This window comes from Doryrhamphus excisus, chromosome 1 (genome assembly GCF_030265055.1).
Source record: "Doryrhamphus excisus isolate RoL2022-K1 chromosome 1, RoL_Dexc_1.0, whole genome shotgun sequence".
Taxonomy (NCBI): Eukaryota; Metazoa; Chordata; class Actinopteri; order Syngnathiformes; family Syngnathidae; genus Doryrhamphus; species Doryrhamphus excisus.
The window spans coordinates 684,051-689,865 of NC_080466.1; the positions used below are offsets into that span (position 1 = coordinate 684,051).

The 5,815-nt window shown below is 38.0% G+C and overlaps 1 long non-coding RNA gene across 1 annotated transcript; it reads right to left on the reverse strand.

The window, feature by feature from the left end:
* Positions 1–3,117: 3,117 nt before the first annotated feature.
* On the reverse strand, positions 3,118–3,967 carry LOC131138929 (uncharacterized). The gene is made up of 3 exons (XR_009132170.1): positions 3,836–3,967; positions 3,607–3,726; positions 3,118–3,209 (listed from the first exon to the last, which is right to left on the reverse strand). It is a non-coding gene; the product is annotated as an uncharacterized LOC131138929 (long non-coding RNA).
* Between the last annotated feature and the right edge of the window lie 1,848 nt (positions 3,968–5,815).

Genomic DNA, 5,815 nt, shown 5'->3' on the forward strand with positions numbered 1-5,815 from the left:
CGTATGATAGTTACAGTATGTTATGCAATTCAGGAGAACACAAATTGTGTTTTTACAGTATTCTGTAACATGGAAGTTTTTTTTTTACGCCATAAAAGGCATGTCTCTACCTTGACACCTCCAACTTTCATGAGAAACATTATTTTACTTGTACTAAAAAACATACAATGTAAAGAGTTTGGAATGAGAGGATTTTTGTCACTGTCACCTTCATGGTGCAGTCAAATATGAGCACTTCTTTTAATAACATTTTTATTCATTTCATTCATAATAATTATTTTGTATTGTATGTTGAGAATGGCTTCTGTGTTGTAATTATTTTATTAGCATAGCACATTAAAGCACCTTACATTCTTTTACAACAATGCCATTGAAGAAGTTAAAGGTGACTTCAAATTTATTTCAGCCAAAAGGCGCTAAATCCGGGAAAAAAAATAATTAAAAAAATATATAAAATACATGGTGTGCGCAGGAATTTTATAGCATGCATTTTTATGACCTATATTGATAGCTCTTTCATTTGCAATATAGACTTGATGACCAAATAGATTGATATGTGCGTAGTTAAAAATCATTGATTTTCTCAAAATCAGTCAAAATGGATTTAGCGCCTTTTGGTTGCAAGCTCTTCATATACTGTACATGCAACACTGCATACAAGGACCAGGCAGACAAAGAGTGTGCAGTGGCAGCCAATCAGCCTGCAAACTGCCATTAAGCAAATACAGTCAATCCACTGAAGACAGGATTTCAATGGAATAATGTGGCTGCATTTCTGGAAAAGCAACAACCTTATGTAGCCCTCAGCATCTTGTCAGGACTCAATGTAACCAGACATGAAACCACAATCACTGGGGACGTTGCTGCTTCCCTGTCCCTGTCATTCTGTCTGTCACACTTACACACACACACTCACACACACACACACACACACACACACACACACACACATGCTCTCCTACGCACACAAAGATGTTGTCACTCTGTCCCCAGGTCAGGGCAGGGACATTTTTTGCTCTGTCGCTATACTCTCAGTGGGGCTGAGCTTGACAGGTGTCCGTTCTTTTAAAGCCACCCACAACTTTTTCTTAGCTGTTCATTCATTTGCATTCTGGCTCTAGTTATTTTTTTTTGTGAGTTTTTTACATCGTCATATGGTCTAAATGGCATTTTTCATTTAAAGCCATCATGACATATGTGTCAGTAATATTGAGTTAGAATGTTTCCGGTAAAGCTTTAGGCTTGACTAGAGCCCATTAAGGTCCTTGGATTGGCTGACTCACTTCATTCATTCATTCATTCATTCATTCATTCATTCCATTCATTCATTCATTCATTCATTCATTCATTCATTCATTCATTCATTCATTCATTCATTCATTCATTCATTCATTCATTCATTCCATTCATTCATTCATTCATTCATTCATTCATTCATTCATTCATTCCATTCATTCATTCATTCATTCATTCATTCATTCATTCATTCATTCATTCCATTCATTCATTCATTCCATTCATTCATTCATTCATTCATTCATTCATTTTCTACCACTTTTTCCTCACGAGGGTCGTGGGGGGTGCTGGAGCCTATCCCAGCTGTTTTCGGGCAAGAGGCGGGGTACACCCTGGACTGGTGGCCAGCCAATCACAGGGCACATATAGACAAACAACCATTCACACTCACATTCATACCTATGGACAATTTGGAGTGGCCAATTAACCTAGCATGTTTTTGGAATGTGGGAGGAAACCGGAGTACCCGGAGAAAACCCACGCATGCACGGAGAGAACGTGCAAATACCACACAGAGATGGCCGAGGGTGGAATTGAACCCTGTCACATCAACATACCTAACCGAAAATAGCCACGTTTTGGCAAGTTTTGGCAAGTTTTTTTTCTCCAATTTCTGTTAACTAAATGTTGCCATTTACTTTCCCAAGGAGTGTTTTTCAGTGAATTCATGTTTGCAACTCCGTTTATTTTGACCCAAAGTGTCAGATGTTGGGAAAATATGTGTTCAATCTGCAGTTTTGGGTTCAGGTAACCTTCAACACCTGAGTTGTTCACACACAAAACAGAAACCAGGTAGAGCCCTCTTCGTGTATCTCGCTACACATACTTTGCAGTTTCCAGTTGGAGGCACATTGAAACAAGCGTGATGCACTCTGATTGCCCTCACTTTGCTGAAAGGGAACAGCGGGTTCAAAAGTTCAAGTTTGGTTGTGGAGTGAGAGAGGAAGACTGGGTACAGGGTGTGACCTCAGAATGTAAATTATGAATAAGCATCTTTGCTTGGGAAGGTTTCCACGTTCAGGTCCTGACTGCTTGCATGGAAAAGTCCTGGGTGTCTTTAGTTGAAGAAGTACAGTAAATGTTTGTCAATATGAAATGATGGTACATTTTAACCTTTTAAACCATGGGGGGCCAGTGTGGTTGCAGCTGTGTTGCTATGGTAACTGCTTTGCAAAGCTTGTTTCAATATACACCGTATTTTCCAAACTATAAGTCGCACTTTTTTTTCATAGGTTGGCTGGTCCTGTGACTTATACTCCAGAGCGACTTATAAATGAAAAAAGTGTTTACGTTACATAAACACTTTTCTTTTGTGTTCATGTTTATTTTTTGTGTAGCTGAATAAGCATTGTGTTAGCATATCTTACACCTATTCAGCCTGTTCTCTATTCTTTTATTATTGTTACAACTTGAATTCCATGATGATGTAATGTCTGTTTTGGTCAAGTAAAATAAATGACCCGCAAAAAATGTGACTTATACTCCAGTGTGACTTATGTATATTTTTTTCTACCGAATTATGCATTTTTGGCATTGTGCGACTTATACTCCGGAGCGACTTATAGTCCAGAAAATACGGTACATGGTCCACATCCATGTAACTGGAAGAACGTCAGCTAGAAGCTCGAGAAAGACAACTCAAACCACGGGAACTTCATGAGTAAATGTTGAAAACAAGTAAGCAGTCAGGAAGACACAAATGCAACTAGCTTAGCATCGTGACGCTCCTTTACTGACTGAACAAACGCTTTTGCACCAACACTGTTGCATTTACCCAACGATGATGCAGCATCACAAACGCATGGGGGTTCAATATTTTGCCCAAGGATACTTCCATATCATAACAAGAGGAATGAGGCTCGAACCAGCCACCTTCAATTTGGGAGACGACCACCCAGGCACCTGAGCCATGCCTGGGAAAGAAAAGAAAAGAAATGTCACCGTATGCATGTGTAACGAGTCAAAACGGATTCTTCTAGTTCACACTCTGTCCTCCTCACTACTTCCAGATAGATTAGCATCCTGTGGTCTGTTAGCTTTCCATTCATTGTTGTTGCATATAACTGCTATGAAGTGTATGGGCAGTATGGTATTTTATGTGTGAGCATTTAGCAAAACAGCCACAATTCTATTATATTGAATGTCCGTGTACAACACATCAAGCAACGTGGTTGTGAGAGTTTCCTCCGAAAGGAAATCATGCATGGGATTGAACCCTGAAGGACTACAGCTGTAATTTTGGTCTACACATACACTCCGCCAAACCTCCTGTGATATTCCATGGAGGCAAAGAAGAGAAATACTACCAACCAAGTGGAACTTGGCTCCGTGGTTAGAAAGCATGGAGACTCAACATTGAAGATCCGTGTGAGATGAACAATTGTCCAGTCCAGTCAGCTAAATGGATTTTGGCAGGAAACGTAGAGCGGCCTGAAAATAAAGAAACAGTTGGGGAAATCCTGTTGGGTGCAGAAACATGGACTCTAACACAGACTGACATCAGGAAATCTTTGACAAGCAAACCAAAGCTTGGGTTTACCAATGGGTAGGAGTAACAGAAGTAGTCTGCTTCCTCCGTTGAAGTACAGGAAAATGTGTATCTACATCCACTGGAAGGGATGGCTGGATAGCCTAGTACAGATGACCATGAAAGGAGAGGTTGCAGGAAAATTGAAGCCAGAAAGAAGGAAAAAAAATCCATGGAAACACTGCAGAAAGAAAGGAAAGTTATTGTGGGTAGCTGCTCTATAGGAGTGCAAAACTTTTTGTCTCATAATTTTGACGTTCTTATCTTGGAATTTCAACTGTTTATCTCATATGACTTTTAGGACTCTTATGACTTTATCTCCAAAAGATCACCTTTTGTCGCATAATTTGGGCTTTTTTATCTCATAATTTTGAATTTCTTATGTCATTATTTTGACTTTTTAAGGGCATCCGGAATATAAATGGCTCAAGCAAAAAAATTGTATGCGGATCCAAAAAAAAAAAGATCCGATGTGGCGACTCCTTATTCAGGAAAAAGAAGAAAAAATTTAACAAAATCTCATAATTATGACATTTTATCTCATAATTTTGACTTTCTTATCTCATTATTTTGACTTTTTATTTCCTAATTATGACTATGTATCTCCTAATTTTGACTTATTATCTCCTAATTTTGACTTTCTTATCTGATTAGTTTGACTTACTATCATAATTTGGACTTTTTATCACATGATTTGGAATTTTTATCTGATAATTATGACTTCTTATCTCATAATTTAGAATTTCTTATCTCATAATTTTTACTTTTTTTCATTAGTGTGACTTTTTATCTTATAATTTTGACTTTTTATCCTGTATTTTAGACTTTTTATTTCATAATTATGACTTTTTTTCTCACAATTATGACTTTTTAATCTCCTAATTTTTAATTTCTTATCTCATTATTTTGACTTTCTAATCTCATAATTATGACTTACCATTGGGATCATTTTTTCAGTGGCGGAAACGGGCTTCCATAGGAACCTGTTATATGTGTGTGTGTGTGTGTGTTATGTAAGTGTGTTGGACTTTCCGGGTCAGGAATGTAGTCTGGACTAATTTGAATATATGTAAAAGCTATGGAGACCCAGAAGCTGAAGGGAGGTGTCATGGACAAGCGTATGTACGAAAGAAAGAAAAGTGGTTGAGGTTTGGACACGCATCAGCGGTCCGGCAGCGCTGAGCAAACGTACTTCCTGCCACAATTAACATACACACACTCCAACCAGCAGGCCGTGCAGTTTGAAAGTTTAGCTCATGGCTATCCGTTTGGCAGCAACAGGAGGAACGTTTAGCTTGACCCGCTACACTCCCAAAGAGCACAGTCATCCTGCCTCGGGGCGCAGCATTGAACACGGAACAACGGAACGGGACGTTGCATCAACATGATGACATCCATTGTTTGGACCGGAGCTTCTCAACTGGGCTTAATGGAGTTTTATATTCCACTTTCAGGTGATACAGTACAGGTTATCATTTCACCTGACACTATCCATGACCTTCAGACACCAGCTTGTACAATCTTCCTTCCATCTTCCTATTATGGGAATGTGAATAGCACATTATTCCCAATACCAGTTTCTGCATCAAAGTGAACATTAAACCGTTCCATCATGTACTTCTACTTTTAGCAACAAACTGAAACAATTCCATCTATTTCCCACATTAGACTACTAGCACTGATATTTCTCACCCAATTAAAACCAAAATAAATATATCTAGATATATAAATATAATATCTATATAAATATAATATAATATAATATAATATGGATAGAATATATATCCAGTTCATCCCCAACATACAGGCTATCGGGAATGTACCCCTGGAGCGCAAACATTCCCAAACTCATACAAACCATTCCAACATCAAAACAAAACTTTTTATCTCATAATTATGACTTTATCTCCAAATTATCACTTTTTATCACATAATCATTTATCACTTAATCAGGAAAAAGCCAAAAGAAACAAACAAAATCTCATAATTATG